At 35.8% G+C, this 16,332-nt stretch overlaps 1 long non-coding RNA gene across 4 annotated transcripts in view; it reads left to right on the forward strand.

Moving 5' to 3' along the window:
* Positions 1-16,332, forward strand: part of LOC125657458 (uncharacterized) — a 30,861-nt gene that overhangs the window by 1,467 nt on the left and 13,062 nt on the right. Inside the window, exons 2-4 of one of the 4 annotated variants that reach the window (XR_008798300.1) lie at positions 3,055-3,163; positions 9,228-12,482; positions 13,052-13,177. This is a non-coding gene — a long non-coding RNA (uncharacterized LOC125657458). Of the gene's footprint in view, positions 1-1,046; positions 1,838-3,054; positions 3,164-9,227; positions 13,178-16,332 lie in introns of all 4 variants that reach the window. The other 3 variants (XR_008798302.1, XR_008798301.1, XR_008798299.1) reach the window with 3 other exon arrangements.

A 16,332-nucleotide genomic window follows, 5' to 3' on the forward strand; every position in this document is an offset into this window, starting at 1 on the left:
GACTAGTGAACTCTCTATAGCACTAGTCCGTACGGACTAGTGAAAATCCGGAAATCAATCTTGAATATGGTAAAGATTTTTAGCAAGATTTGTCCGAGTCTCTTAGATGTTTGAACTTATGGTCGATTAATTACCTGCATGGTTAAGAGTTTGCGTGACTATGACATCCTGAGCTTCCAAACACATGGAGTGCATTCGAGACTGCCGTTCTTCGAACATGCACAAATTGTCAAATTCCTGCCGATTCCGAACGCTGAGTACACATCACGAGAACGTGTTCTAGGTGCAAGAATTGCAAGTAGTGTGGTCTGAGAACATGCACGTTTGTATGCACATGTTCTTGTCATTCGCGACTCTAACACAGTAGTTCATAACACTATAGCTCATGACTTGGTCAATCGAGTGAATTTTATTGACTTTATTGATAAAATTTCGAACTCCTGTGGCTCTTAGATCTGAGCACCAAAACAACAGGAATGTCGATCTCGAATGCACTTATGGATGTTTATAAAAGGATTAATTCGGAGGTTAATAATGTATGCTTCTGAAGATCTTGAATGCGAAATAAAATATGGTGGTCTCTTTCTTCTGTACGTGTCAGAAATTAAATTGATTGCAACTGTGATGTGTTTGGTTTCATTAAATACTGTTGAATAAAATGAAGATAATTTAATATGATGTACTGGACGGACTAGTGAAATGTTTTGCGGACTAGTGAACATCAACAGTGACTAGTCCGTACGGACTAGTGCTTGAAAAAGTTAATTTCGAACCCTAGGGTGGGGGGAGGGGGTGTCATCATGGTTTGCATTACCGGAAGAGCCAAGGGAATAGATTCATAAGTAGTTCTTATTTTTAGATGTGAAAAAAAAAAAAGATTTAAGAAATAATGTTTTTGATTCGGCCGAATTCCATCAATTTTTTTGCGTTTTTATTATTTTTCTTAATCACTCTGTGTCTAAAGAAAAATGCAAAAGTAAAGGAAGAACCTCAGTCTTGATAAGGCATTTTCATGGTTGATATAGAGATTGCAAAATGTTTTGCAGAATTTGTGAGGCCAATCAGCCAGCAACGTCCACCATTTCTGGACACCCGTTGTCCGATTTCACCACGACCTGGTGTACATCTTTCAAATGTGGAACTGTGACTATTCACGGTAACAGTAAGATACACGTCTTGTCCGTGACTGCATTATTAGCAGTAAGTCGAGCGAGGCAACTGTTGCAGCTAATTTTCACAGACAATTACAAACTCGGGATGTAGTGTTCTTATTGATGCTGGTACTGATTGTTCAGTAAAATATCCAACAAAAGTAGAAGCTCTTATTCGCATAAGCAGTGAAGGCCCACTTATTAGGGCCCCGCATGAAATGCGGGAAGCCCTATAGTAATCACATTGTCCGTCCGTTCGACCGTCCGTCTGTCTGTCCGTCAACACTTTCTTTGTGACACGATAACTCAAACAGTTTTTATCGTACAGTTTTCAAATTTTGTGTATGTGTATATATTTGTTTTTTTTTTTAATGTAATATAAAAAATGCTTCATGTTACATGTATATTGAATTAAAACACGTCATTCCCAGTCAACAACTTTCGATCGGGATCGGAATACGAAATAAAATTTCCTATATCCGGTTGCAAAGTGAAACTGCTTCATGCTTCAAGTTATTGAATTATGTAGCAATTGCACGTTACACATTAGAGAACTGTTCATTTTGATAAAGAAAGTCACAAAATAGATACAAAATGAGTGTACCTTATTCATTACTGTTACCGAGCTTTCGTCGGTGAAAATCTCGAAATGGCGTGTTTTGCTGCGCTTCGTCCACATTTTCTATGTGAGTATTTTGATATTTGCTTATGCATTTTTTGCGCATACATGGTATGTCTCGGCTAGGAATAATGGAAACTTTCTCACCTATGTATGTAAAGACATATTAATCTCTGTTTTTAAAAATGTAGAACACTTTTATCAAATGACAATGTGTTTGAAAACGCTTAGAGCCCCGATGTCAGAATTTCCTTTTCCAAGACATCAATATGTCAAATTCATAATCCTTTTCGAATAGTATGAACCATATTTTGTACCAGTTATCCATTTTGGGTCCCCTATTACAATGGGATTTTGTTGCACTCTGTTGTGTTTGAGTGGATGTCATGAGTGTGTCAAACAGAAGTAATTTAAATTGCATATAAGTCTCTCAAAAATATGCTTCATGATTCTTTTTTCACAAATTGGCATTCCAATGTCTCTTTATATATTATTAATTCTAACATATATACCAGCCCCAAACATTGCTATATCAAATACAGATGTCACTTTCCTCTAATAACCCTCGGCGGGGCCCTTGCTGACCGTGTCAGTTTTCTGGTTGAGGACTTTAAAGTAAATCCTTGTGTGGAACACTGGGTTTTCTTCCCCAGAAGCGTACTGTAAAATATACAGGATGGCCCAATGCAATACAACTTTTGCCAGAGTAAATACTTGACTTGTTAGCATCCAGCATGTTTCACAGCACATTTCTATTCAGTTTAAAAATAAAACAAACAAATCGCATACATGGGTGTTGATTTTTTTCTTGAAAGATATTCAAATTAAAAAAACAACTTGTAGACCTTATTTACAAATTCTTTTACCATGGCGAGTAGAAATTTTGAACATGGTGACTAGAAATATGAAAATGGCGACCAGAAATTTTTCTAGGTGGCCATTTTGCGACCTGATAGTAGATGTGACTTGGAGCACTGTTTTGAATATGAATTCTTTATCATGTTTATGGCAAGACCTTGTTATACTTTGGTGTTGACCCTGAACAACAGCAGAGCCAATGTGGCTCAGGTGAGCGATGTGGCCACTGGGCCTCTTGTTTATATTGTTATGTTTTTACATTCATCGGGATCTTGTTCCATGGTAGGGCATATGCATATCTAGATGTAGTAGATGAAACGCAGTTCATTATTCTAATATTTCAAGCTCTTTAATCGCAATAGGAACATACTATTGAAAATATATATCAAATCTGTTCATTAATCATGTGAGTTTTTTCCCCTATAGGTGGTGACTGAAGTCTGGTCAGTCGGCAGGCAGCAGTACTCAATTTACCGCATTCCTACAATCCAACTGAAATTACGGGTATTCAGAATCGGCCTTCGAACAGTTGATGGTAAGTAGAATTACAAACAGGATTCAGAAGTCTGACTCTTTATAAGTAATTAAAATACAGATACATGTATTATTGTTATACATGTATATACAGGTTTTGTTTTATGTTGCATGTATTTTTTGGCAAAAATGGGGACCTATACTTGATGCTTTTCAGCTCACCTGAGCCAAAGGCTCAAGTAAGCTTTTCTGATCAAAGGACCAGAGCCACAAAGTACTAAAATTGCCCCTTTCACCAAAATAAATGAGACTTTCACAGTTGATGCTCTAGGATTTATAGGTCATAGAACAATTTATTTTATAACAATATCTTTTCTAGTTTTCGTTTTACAGTCGTTTAAACTTTGTGTTGTTTTTCAACAGAAAAACTATATAACGTCATGATGTTGACGTTATGAGAATCACAGTGTAATACACAAATAATGGATGCATAGGTTAATATATATTTTTGGGGCTTATTCTAATTGTAAATCACAACTGTTAAAATACTAGGAACTTGTATATTTTCTATCACGATGTTTAAATTTGTGATATATTGCCCCACCCCCCCCCCCCCCCCACCCCCCCCTCCCACTACATAACACTACAATTTTTTCCCCGCTGTATTGGACATAATTGAAAAATCGTGATCAAAAATTAAAATTCCTTGCAGTGAAAGGACCACAGCAAACAGTATTGTTTTACCGTCTATCTTAAAGACGAGTTTATATTTTCAAGTTGCATATATCTATTTGTATCAACTTCCATTAAAATTGATATAATTGAGGATAAAAAAAAAAGAGAGACAACTGTATAATTTTGATTAAACTTGAGTTATTATAGTAACTAATTACAAAAATGGAGTTTTAAAACTATTTTTTTTAAAAATAAAACACGGTGGACCTTGAAAATTGTCGGCACCTCTGAAGTCTTAATTTTCTGAGCGAGGTAGACATTTAAGTCCACGGAGATCTGACATCTGTGCCTCCTTCGTGCCACCGTGCACCTTCGTGTGATAAAAAAAAAATACTAAGCGAAATATTAGTGGGTGAAAATTAAAACGTATAAAACGGCGACTTGTATATATTCATATCATTTAATGATATATATTACTGTAAATTTAAAATAGTAATTTAATTTTTAAAAATGTACCTTCACTGTCTATCTTTAAAGAATTACCATACTGATTTGATAACTTACTTAAATTGTTTACATGTTGGAGTTTGCTATTCGAAACAATTCATCTTAATTACCCTTAACTTATGACGTCCATTCTGTATTAACTTTCCACGTTTATATGTTTGAAGCAGATATAGAGTGGACAGTGTCACTAAATGGATTTTAATTATCTCTAAGTAGAAACCTCAACATGTTTGTAAATCGGGATTATTTCTTGTATATAGATATATCAAGATATTGATATATATCCGTATGCAGACTTCCCCGCAGACGTTCACACCTTTATGAAACGCCCAAATTCTCGACATCCCGTACACTAACACCTGTACGCGTTAGTCGCACATTGTCTCACAGCACGAGCAGCACGAGTTCACCAAGAGAAGGACCATTTGACTTTGAAAATGAACAAACGAATATCACATGGTATAAATTGACATTGATTTCAATTTGTTAAATAGCATGAATTATATCAGCTCAAAGAAATGTGGACCATAAAATGACAAGTAAAAGCATTGGTTTATTTGTGCGATTATTTTAAAAGATTGACATTTATATTAGTGCACCACATGTATTTTAATGTATAATTTTCATTGTAATTAAGAATATTAGATGATTTAGATCCGCTGTCTACATGTTTACAGGTAGTGTAGAAATATCAAAAAGTGTACAGTTGACAACGCGATTGAAATAAGAATGCGGACAATTTTTTGTTTATTCAGTGACTCACGAACTTACCCGTCTTCTGAATGAAAGTTATAGAACATACTATTTTTTTATATCAGTTATAACACCCGAAAATGGGGGCAAAAATCATCTTCGCTTGCCATGGGTTTTGGGTCGATTCTGCTCTTCGTGGGCTGAACACATTTTGCTATCGAAGATGGAAATTTTCTTTAAAATGCCTAGATTGTCCGCTTGCATAAACATGTATTACGGTGGTAAAAAAAAAGTCTAGTAAATCCAATGAAGTTGTAGTAATATAGATTTTATATTTATTTCATTTTTGACTGAGAGGGCGTTAGATAGCTAGGCACGTAACATCGGTTTAAAAAAGGGAGGGGGGGGGGGGGCAGTCTTAACATGGAAAAAAGAGAAATTAAATATATCAGAATGAAGTGGAATGGTTAATTAATAAGAATGATATTGTACATTTAAGATTTGATTAAACTTCCCGTACCTGTATACAATTACTGGTGTGCTCTCTCTCTCTCTCTCTCTCTCTCTCTCTCTCTCTCACAGTCATAGATTCAGTACTGTTGTATAGCGTGTATGAATATAAGCAACTAAAATGCAAATCGTCAAATAATGTTGTCTATATATGTGTGTGAACTAACTGCATTTGAAACCGATATTTTAAAACATCCTTACAGTAGACTTGGATGGGTCCATGTGGCGATCTATCCACTGCACACTTAAAGAAATTGAATTTGGGAGGGGGATTGGGACAGTTTGAGTGGATGAAAACCACCACCGCCACCACACACATGTACACAATTTAAGGTTTTGAAGATTGGACAATTTAAGCACAATTTCCTGTTGCTATTGTAGGCTGGATTATTAAATTAAGATATATTTATTGGCACAACACATGTCCAGTTTATTAATTGGCAAAACATATATAATATAGCATTCAGTCCGTCTGTCATAATTTAATTTTACTTGTATCACGCAATTTGATTTGTTGAGCACGCTGAAAAAAATATTTGTTTATATTGTTTAAATGTAACTTGGCATTGGGACACACCTCCTTGACAACCAAGACGACACTATTTTTCCTTTTCTAATTTTACATTGGACAATGGAACACTGATACGTTGATAGGCCTTCGAACTAGGCCATGAAATTGAAAATCAACGAAATCAAACATGCACAATTTATAAATACTGTACTGTCTTAAACCCCCCCCCCCCCAAACAAAAAAACAAAACGCACAGTCTTTGTTTACAAGTAAAGTTACATAAAAATAGAAAATAAAAAACTCATGACATGTACAACGATATCATATGTGAAATCAAAACAAAACAAAACCAGTATATCGAGTATTTTCATATGGGGGTTACTTGATCCGCCTATCGAAGCATAAAATGCGTCATGAATATCTTACAACAGATGACGTCATGTCTCATCGATAACATGTGGATCGCTATCTATGAATTGCATACATAATTTACTGTCGGATTTAACTGGCGGCAATGTAGCTGCAATAATGTAGCCCTCTCTTATTTTTTTTTTTTTTTTTTTTTTTTTTTTTTTTTAGGGAGAGGGCTACAACTCCTTAGGATCTCCGTAATGGTGCAAATGCGGGAGTGATTCACTCCCGCAACATTTGCGCTCATTCTAAACATTTCCTGACTTTCTTTATGTAAATAAAATGATATTCTATGTTTCTTAGTCAATATATAAATTTACAACCTGCAACTTAAGATTTGTGAGGCTCTATTCTACCGTTTTCAACAATTTCGATAAATTCCAATTTCTCGATTCATATTTGTGCGCCATGTTGGATGTACTGAAGTTTCAACTTCCGATTGTCAAGTCATTTGCATATGCCATATAAGGTAGTATTTACATCAATGGACAAGTATGGAGGCGAAAGCTATTTCGTCGGTATTGAATTTAATATCAAGTTAAAAACCGAACAGCAGAGTGTAAATTCTTTCTGCAACAATATGATTTTCCTTTCTTTGTCGAAGTGGCTCGAGTAACTACATTTTCGCGCTGATTGTCAATGTTTTGGTTTTTCATTAGATCCACCTACGAGATCTCGCGATAACAAGCATGGCGGAGCAGACGAAGAATTTTGCATGCTGTACATAATATTTAATGAAAAACACCTTTATTAGACATGCCCGAGCACAAAGTTGGTACTCCTTTTGGTGTAAACAACATTTGAGACTAATACACAGAGTTTATTATCGGTTATTCATAAAATTATTTTGCACCATTACGGAGATCCTATGGAATTGTAGCCCTATCCCGAAAACGTCAGAGTAAAAAAAATAGGATAGGGCTACATTATTGCAGCTAGCGGCAATGCTGCATGCTATGGTAAGTCATGTTGTAGTTTAAATCTGTTATTTTGAATTCCTTTTTGCCTGACCAGGTCATGCTAATATTCAGCCCGAAACTTGGATGTACTGTAAATCAAAGAAGGACTTGCTCCCAATGTACGTAAAGTTAGGTTAAATAAAACAGTTATTTCAAATGTTGACAGTCTAAAGCTGCGTAGTAACACTTTTGTAAAATAAATAGAGCAAAAATTATTCGATATGATATCAGTACCATACAAGAATACTTGCGTGAAGCCTGAATATTTTCCGATATCCCAAAGTGAAAGAAGACGCCGCGCCATGTTCATTTCAGTCACTAGGCCTAACAGTTTCGGTAACTGTCGTTTCGTTCAATGATAATGTTTATGATAATAATGTAAAACTACCAAAATTGTACACAGTTTTTAAGCAACGATGCAATGAAGATGTATTGTGAACGACTTTAAAAGATGAAAACAACTAGGTATTGAAAATGAACATCTATAGTAAAAGGACAAAACAAGCTGCAACCGAAAACTATTATTAAGTGAGGGAATTTCCCTTGCTTTAAAAATAAACACCGAACTAAAATGACCTATGTACATATACATGACACGAAATAAAAAACGTAGTTTCCTTCTCCATAAGATACTTAAACCAGCCATATTTTCTGTAAAATTCAAGTTTACCACCACTAGCGCATTATAACCGTAATATTTTTCAGCAATCCGGAATATCGTTTTTTTTAAAAATAAAAATAGTGCTCATAGCTCGCCCTAAAATATTTTTGCATTTATGGTCAATTGAAAAGGTGTATATTATAAAAATACTTTAAATATTTTGGGCGAGATGAAACCAGTATGACAAAACCTTTACAAAATAACCAGTTTTTGGTGGAAAATGACCGAAATACGGTACCATATCCGGTTCTAGTATGTATACAGCTTTAGTTGTGCTCCTATTTTTAAAATCTAACATGTTTTTTTAAGCCCCGGATTCTGATACATATTTATAACACCAATACTCCTATTCAACACTTACTTTCATTTTTATATATTTTAAGGGCCATAATATGGGGTTTGTGGCTCTGGTCCTTTTGTTCGTTGTCTGTCGTCGTCGTAACCTTTTCACATTTTCGACTTCTTCTCAAGAACCGCTACGCCAATTTCAACCAAACTTGCCACAATGCATCCTTAAGTGAAGGGCTTTCAAGTTTGTTCAAATGAAGGGCCATGTCCCTTTCAAAGGGAAGACAATCGCAAAAATGCAAAAATAGGGTGGGGTCATTTAAAAATTTTCTTCTCAAGAACCACTGGTCCAGAAAAGCTGAGATTGACATGAAAGCTTCCTGACATAATGCAGATTCAAGTTTGTTCAAAGCATGGCCCCCCGGTGGTTGGATGGGGCCACAATAGGGGGTCAAAGTTTTACATACAAATATATAGGATAAATCTTTCAAAATCTTCCTCTCAAGAACCACTGAGCCAGAAAAGCTGAGATGTACTTCAAAGCTTCCTGATATAATACAGATTCAAGTTAGTTAAAATCAAGGCCCCCGGGGGTTGGATGGGGCTACAATAGGGGATCAAATTTTTAAATGCCAATATATAGAAAAATCTTTAAAAATCTTCTCAAGGACCACTGAGCCAAAAAAGCTGATATTTACCTGAAAGCTTTCTGACATATTTCAGATTTCAGTTTGATCAAATCATAGCCGCAGGGGTAGGATGGGGTCACAAGTTTTGCATACAAATATATAGAAAAAATCTTTAAATGTGAGCCAAGGTGGCTCAGGTGAGCGATGTGGCCCTGGGCCTCTTGTTGAACTCATGTTTATGCTCTTGGACTAGTGACAGGTGTCAATGGTTTTTTTTTCAGAAGCCCGCCCTGGTAGATGGAATCTGCCGCTTGACCAGCAGCTAGTGATGGGACATCGGTTCACTTTTATAATCGATCATCGGTTAGAATCGGTTGCTGCTTCCGATGCGATTTTCCGATTATAATCGGATGTTACATTTTTACTATATAAAGCATAATCTTGTAGGTTTGTTTTTTTTAAAAAATCTTCAATTATATATCAATTAGCTAATATCAATAACTCAATATGATGTTTTCTATGTTGTCTTGATGCTTTTGCACTTTCTATATAAGCACCTTATAGTTCATAATCACCTTAGCTTTGTGCTGGTTGGATAGTTGGATATATAACTAGCTCATAATTATGATGGATGCCATTGGAAGGTGAGATGCATATCCATATTGAATCTTACACGGAGATCAGAGATGGAAATTTAACTATATATTATTCAAAATTAAAACATAAAAAAGTACTAGTGCAGATTTGTTTTTTATTCAATACAAAGCATTACATTTCTTAAACAAATAGTTAACAGCTCTTTCTAGGAGAGAAATAGCAAGGTAAACTAAACACCAGTATGATGTAAAACTCAGCATTTTAATCTAAATCTCTACTGTCTCTGACTTAAGCATAATACCATTCAATCTCTCACCAAAATATACTCATGTTTTTGCTCAAAAAAATAAACAAATCTACATTATCTGCATTCAACCTACTTCTCTTTTTTGACACCAACCCACCAGCAAGAGAAAATACTCTCTCTGATGGCACACTACTAGCTTGAACACATAAACTCTTTTTTGCAAGAACTGCTATTCTGGGGGAAAACATTTCATTTTTCTGCCTCCACTCTAGAGCTGTGAGCCCTTTGTCATCTTCTTTCAGTGCAATCCCCAGGTAACGTCTGGTCTCTTCATAAGCCATATCATCTTGTGAAACTGCTTTCTCCTACGCACATTTTATCACTAAGACAGTCTTCTGTGTCTGCTGTTTATGTTCACTATCCAGATGTGCACGGAAATTTGTAGTATTTCCTGTAAAGGGAACTTATCAATTTACTAAGATAAAGGGAGTTATATTAAGAAAAAGATAAAAGATACTAGGTATTTAATACTAGAATATAGTAAAGTACGTTCAAGAAAATTCGGAATTTAATATCAAGTTGCATATGATGCGATTGTAAGAACTGATAGTTATGGCACACTGAATAAATCACCAATGTATATGATAGAAAAAATATTATACATTTGAAACAAGAATATCGTGCACATGATTCTGGTGTGTTGCACTAAAAAATGCGCGCCACATGTCAAAGTATGAAAAAATAAACTTACCAGTGTTGGTGTATTCCTTTTAGCATATACGTCACACGGCTTTATTTAGATTTAGGTTCGTTTTACTTGGAGGTAAATTGATGTCTACCTTCCGAAATCCGAAATACTTCCATACTTCTGACTTCTTTTTCACGCCCGGGTGATCATATATTCCATTGTTTGACGCCATTTTTGTCCCTGGCACAGGTAAAACGATAACAGAAACGGTCTAATTCCGGAATGCGCTCTATGAGATGTGTGGATCCGATGATCGATTATGAAAAAAAATAATCGATCATCGGAATCGGTAGCTTTTTTTCGTCGTTAATCGATGTTTTCTGATTATCAGTACAACACTACCAGCAGCACTGTCCAGGTCAGTGGTTACCTATTGCTCTAGACAAGGGTGTCACATGGAGACTCATTTTTCCTGATGGTCTTGACGTTCACTAGCTGGCAATATTTGTGACTCATATTAGCCTCATTTACATTCTGAAGTTTAATTCATAACATATTGCTGGATATTTGTAGAGACAGTGGTTGATGCTGGATATATGACTTTTCCTCAGCCCATCATTACCTGCTGGAGTGCTGGTTGAGGCTGAACGCTTTAATAAATATAACTGTGATCTTGCTGAGATGTAGTAATCTATGGGAATTTTCCAAAGAAGATTCAAGAGAAGTATTCAATTATATAAGTTCAGACTGTAGAGAGCATGAAAGCAGATATTACAGTTATCTCCCTTAGACTAGATGAATTACAATGCAGCACTTTCAAATCATCTAAGTTTAGAGTTATAATGCTGTTTGAATTTTCTGAATTTGACTACGGTTACTAGTTAAAGACATAACCACATGTATTGCCTCAGTTTACTTACAATTATAATATATACCTATAAGTATAAATTGTCATTCTCTTAATTTTGTATAATTTGTGGAATTTATGAAAATTGCATGATCACTGTTCGTTATCTTCTCTTTATATTACCAGTAGATTCTATGTACCTGACTCACCAGGAATGCATTGTTAGGTCACCTTAGTCACTCAGGTGATCTTTTGCTATTGATCTGCCCGTTCGTTATTGTCGTCTGTCGATTGATTGTATATCGATTCGTTTAACACCCCCCTCAACAAAATTTCACTCATGGAGACATCATCAATTCCGAAGGGCTGCAAAATTTAGGTCTATGCTCGGCGCTTATGGCCTTTGAGCAGGGAGGGATTTTTATCTTGCCACAAAACATTCTTGGGAAAAGGGGATTCATGTTTGTTCAAATGAAGCAACGTGTCAACTTGAAAGGGGAAATTTAATACAGTGAAACTTCTCCAAATCGACCCCTCAGAAAACCATTCCTCTCTGAATATCGCCCAATTCTTAAAGTCTCTGTAGGAATCTTAACATATCCTTTCAAAGAAATTCATATAGTCCAAAATGTGACTTATCGAGATTTCCGCCATTTTTGACAAGGGACTTCTGGGATGATCCTCAGTTAAAGGTTCAGATTTAGCTCGGATTATTCTGTGCTCTTTAGTCATTGGAGCGTGCAGTATGAGCCAGAGCACTGCGCTCACTATTAATATGCAAGTAGCTGCATTTAATTCAAATTGAAGTTGAACGCAAGGACCCCAGGGGTAGGGTGGGGGCAGAATATGAAATCAGAGTTTTATATGGTAATATGCAGAAAATTTATTAAAACAAAGACTGTTCAAGAGTAGCAGGGCCACACTAAATCATATCCAAATGCAAATGTCCCCAAGTTGTGTGAAAACAAGGTTTTTTTATGACCCTGACTAAGGATGGGGTGGAATTGTTTTTGTCCTGTCTGTCTGAAATTTTAACTTTCCTCATAACTTTTAAATAATGAGCAATGGGGCTCTCATATTTGCATTCTTTTTTTATAGCCATAAAGTCTTTCACTTCGTGACCTTGACATTAGAGTTTCATCTACTGACCGGTTTAGGTAGGACTTTCACATTTTGTATACATATAATGACCTGAACGTTTTACAGAATAGTCATATTGGTATTGAGGCATTCTTGTGTTGTGTGAATTTAAGTTTGCTTTATGTCGTGAACTTAGGGGCTAGGTGGGGCCACAAAATAGTGTCAACATATTTCATAGGAATAATGATTGAAAATACAAAAAAAAAATTGAAAATCAAAACAGCTGACCAAGAGCAAGGTGACTCGGGTGAGTGATGTGGCCTAAAGGCTTCTTTGGGATTAAACTCTAAGGTTATAAAGTATGTTTCTAACAATTTATCTGAAATTATTTGTATGTGTTGATTTTGGGGTCCAAAAAGTCAAGGTCACTACTGGACTTCATAGAAAAGCTAGTATAAATTCATTACGGAAGCATATGCCCTGCGTTGCAGAGTTCTTATTCATATTCTATCATGAAACAGAAAACAAAGTCGCTTGACAAAATTCTCTTCCAAAAATTTACTGAGCATTTTCAACTTGCAGACAATTTTACTTGCCTGTCTGATTTCTGGTGATTCCAGCACTCAATGCTACTTTGGTTTTTCAGCTTTCTGGACCTTAAAAGATGTTGACACCCTGCTGATGGAGCAGATCCTATTTCTTAGAAGCAGAAAGCAGTTCTCTTACCATCAGATCTGATCCATTTTTGGAGATAGCCTTTTGTATGGAGCTGGTAATTTTGTTTTCCTTTTTAGTTCACTTGAAATCTAAGCTCATATGAGCTTTTTTGATCTCCCCTTATCTGTGGTCCATCCGTCCTTTCTTATGTAAACTTTTATGATCCCCAAAAAATTTGAGGAGCATTAATACATTCTCTGTCATGTCTGTTCCACCTCATATCTCCTAAACTTTTTCATCAGAAATTGATCAAATTGATCACAAATGTTCAGGTAAGGACTTGTGGACCAAAGTCTATCAAGGTCATTGTGGAAAGGCCAAGGTCGATCAGATAATAAAAGTTCCTTATTTCAACAGTTTTTGATTCCCATCTCCTAAACCATTCATCAGAAATTGATCAGCAATAGTTCTTGGGACGGGACATTTGGTTCAAGGTCATTTTTGAAAAGTCAAGGACACTCAGAACATGTACTTTATAGAAGGAAAAAATGCTTATTTCAACTGTTTTAGCTCACCTGATTCTGATCGCCTGTTGTCCGTCATCTGTCTATCCGTCGGTAAACTTTTTACATTTTTGACTTCCTCTCCAGAACCACTGGCTAATTTCAAACCAAACTTGGGGTAAAAGCATCCTTGGGTGAAGATCATTTAAGTTTGTTCAAATGAAGGGCCATGCCCCCTTCAAAGGAAATGATCACAAAAATGCTAAAATAGGGTGGGGTCGTTTAAAAAGTTCTTCTCAAGAATCACTGGGCTAGAAGAGTTGAAATTTACATCAAAGCTTTCTAACAGTACAAATTTAATTTTGTTCAAACCAAAACCCACAGGAGTAGGGTAGGGCCACAATAGGGGATCAAAGTTTTACATGCGAATATATAGGTACGGTTTTTGAAAATCTTCTTCTCATGAACCCCTGTGCCAGGAAAGTACAAATTTACATGAAAGTTTTCTGACATAATGCAGATTAAAGTTTGTAAAAATCATGGGCCAAGGTGACTCGGGTGAGCGATGTGGCCCATGAGCCTCTTGTTGAATAGCCTTTGATCACATATCACACAAGTAAGGGGGGGAGATCAAACGTTCAATGTTTCACAAAAAACTAAATTCAAATAGTTTTCACCAAGACCCCCCCCCCCCCCCCCCCTTTAGAATGTTGAAACTAATTGATTAACAAGTATAATCATACGATTATAAATAACACTCTGTGTAATTTTCTACTTTTTATTCACAATTGAAAGTGCACATTAAAACTATTAGATGTTTATTAAAATGTAATGTTATTATGTGGTTTTTAACAATAGCTTAATTGTCATTTTTCTCTTTCCACTAAAGTGTAATCAATGTTGGATGACAGGAACTTATGGGTTATTTTATCCCCCCTCCCCCTAACTATTTGAATTTATTTTTTTAACCAACATTGATCTTTTGATACTTGCCCCTAAGTAACAGGCAAATTGAAGGCTCTAGTTAGCTTTTCTGATTAAAACTTTCTGTTGTGTGTCATTTGCGTCGTTGTAAACTTTTCAAATTTTCATTTTCTTCAGAACAACTTGGCCAATTTCAAACAAATAATATTTGGGTGATGGGGATTCAAGTTTGGTCTAATGAGGGGCAACATCCTTCTCCAAGGGAAGATAATAGTGAAATTACACTGACAAATTTTAAAATCTTCTCCAGAACTAAAGGGCCAATTTCAATCAAACATGGTAAAAATCATCCTTGGATGAATGGGATTTACATTTGTTCAAATGAAGGGCTGTGCCCCCTTCAAAGGAGAGATAATGCCGAAAATGCAAAAATAGGGTGGTGTCATTTAAAAACCTTCTCCTCAAGAATCACTAAGCTGGAAGAGCTGAAATGTACACGTAAGCTCTCTGCCATAGTGCAGATTCAAGTTTTGTGAAAATCATGGCCCCAGGGGCCAGGGATAGGTTAGGATCAAAGTTTACATGCAAATATATTGGGAAAATCTTTAAAAATCTTCTTGTCAAGAACCACTGGGCCAAACAAGTTCAAATTTACATGACAGCTTTTATATGTTGTATGTATATTTCCTGTGGCAAGACAGTTCATTTTATATCGTGACCTTTGACCTTGTGACCTTCAACTAGGATTTTGGTCTACTTTTGAAACATAATCTATCAAATATATTTGGATCCATTTTAGGTGGGGCTTTCATTTTTAGCTCACCTGAACCGAAGCTTCAAGTGAGCTTTTCTGATTACATTTTGTCCGTCGTCCGTCCGTCTGTAAACTTTTCACACTTTCGACTTCTTCTCCAGAACCCAAAGGCCAAATTCAACCAAACTTGTCACAAAGCATCCTTGGGTGAAGGGGATTCAGATTTGTTCAAATGAAGGGCCATGCCCTTTTTCAAGGGGAGATAATTAAGAGTATGTGAAATTCTGGTGGCATCTTTTAAAAATCTTCTTCTCAAGAACCACTGGGCCAGAAAGGATGAAATTTATAGACAAGCTTTATTAGGAAGTGCAGATTCTAAATTGTTAAAATCATGGCCCCCGGGGATTGGATGGGGCCACAATAGGGGATCCAAGTTTTACATACAAATATATAGCAAGGTTTGACATTTACTTTTTTGAGCACTAGACCAATCGGGCTACTTCAAATGATTTTTACTAGACCTGACCTTACATCCACTAGCCCCGACCAACTTTCCAGAAAGACGTTAACTGATAGTTTCTCCATATTTAGATACCGGTACTTAATTTAAGTTACAAACGTTAAGTTTGAACTAAAACATATTTAATTGTCTCCAAAAAATCTTTAAGCTTGTCATTTATTTGATGCTTTTATTTTCCAAACACATTTTCTGTTTCTTTAAATTTTACCGGCACGGAAATCATCTAGTCCATTTAGAATAAAATGACCTAAACTGTTTTTGTTTTAAATTTCTATTTCATAATCCCTATTGTGAGTCTTCCCAACCTTTTCATTTTTTTTTTCTCTTGGGACATCTTTCCTTGAGGACGAGAAGGCATATGTGACTGCGAAAAAAGGTCCCAGATGCGGCAGCACGTCATAATGAGAAATCGGCGATGGAAATCTCTAGATGTTTGCGTCACAATAAAAATATATAGAGACAATCCTGCACATATATCAACACCGAAAAAGGGTTGTTCATGACGTAATTTATTAATTAGATAAACACTTTCTTATAGATATTTAATTCAATTAAACTCTTTTTTTTAA

Source organism: Ostrea edulis, chromosome 9, assembly GCF_947568905.1.
Source record: "Ostrea edulis chromosome 9, xbOstEdul1.1, whole genome shotgun sequence".
Taxonomy (NCBI): domain Eukaryota; kingdom Metazoa; phylum Mollusca; class Bivalvia; order Ostreida; family Ostreidae; genus Ostrea; species Ostrea edulis.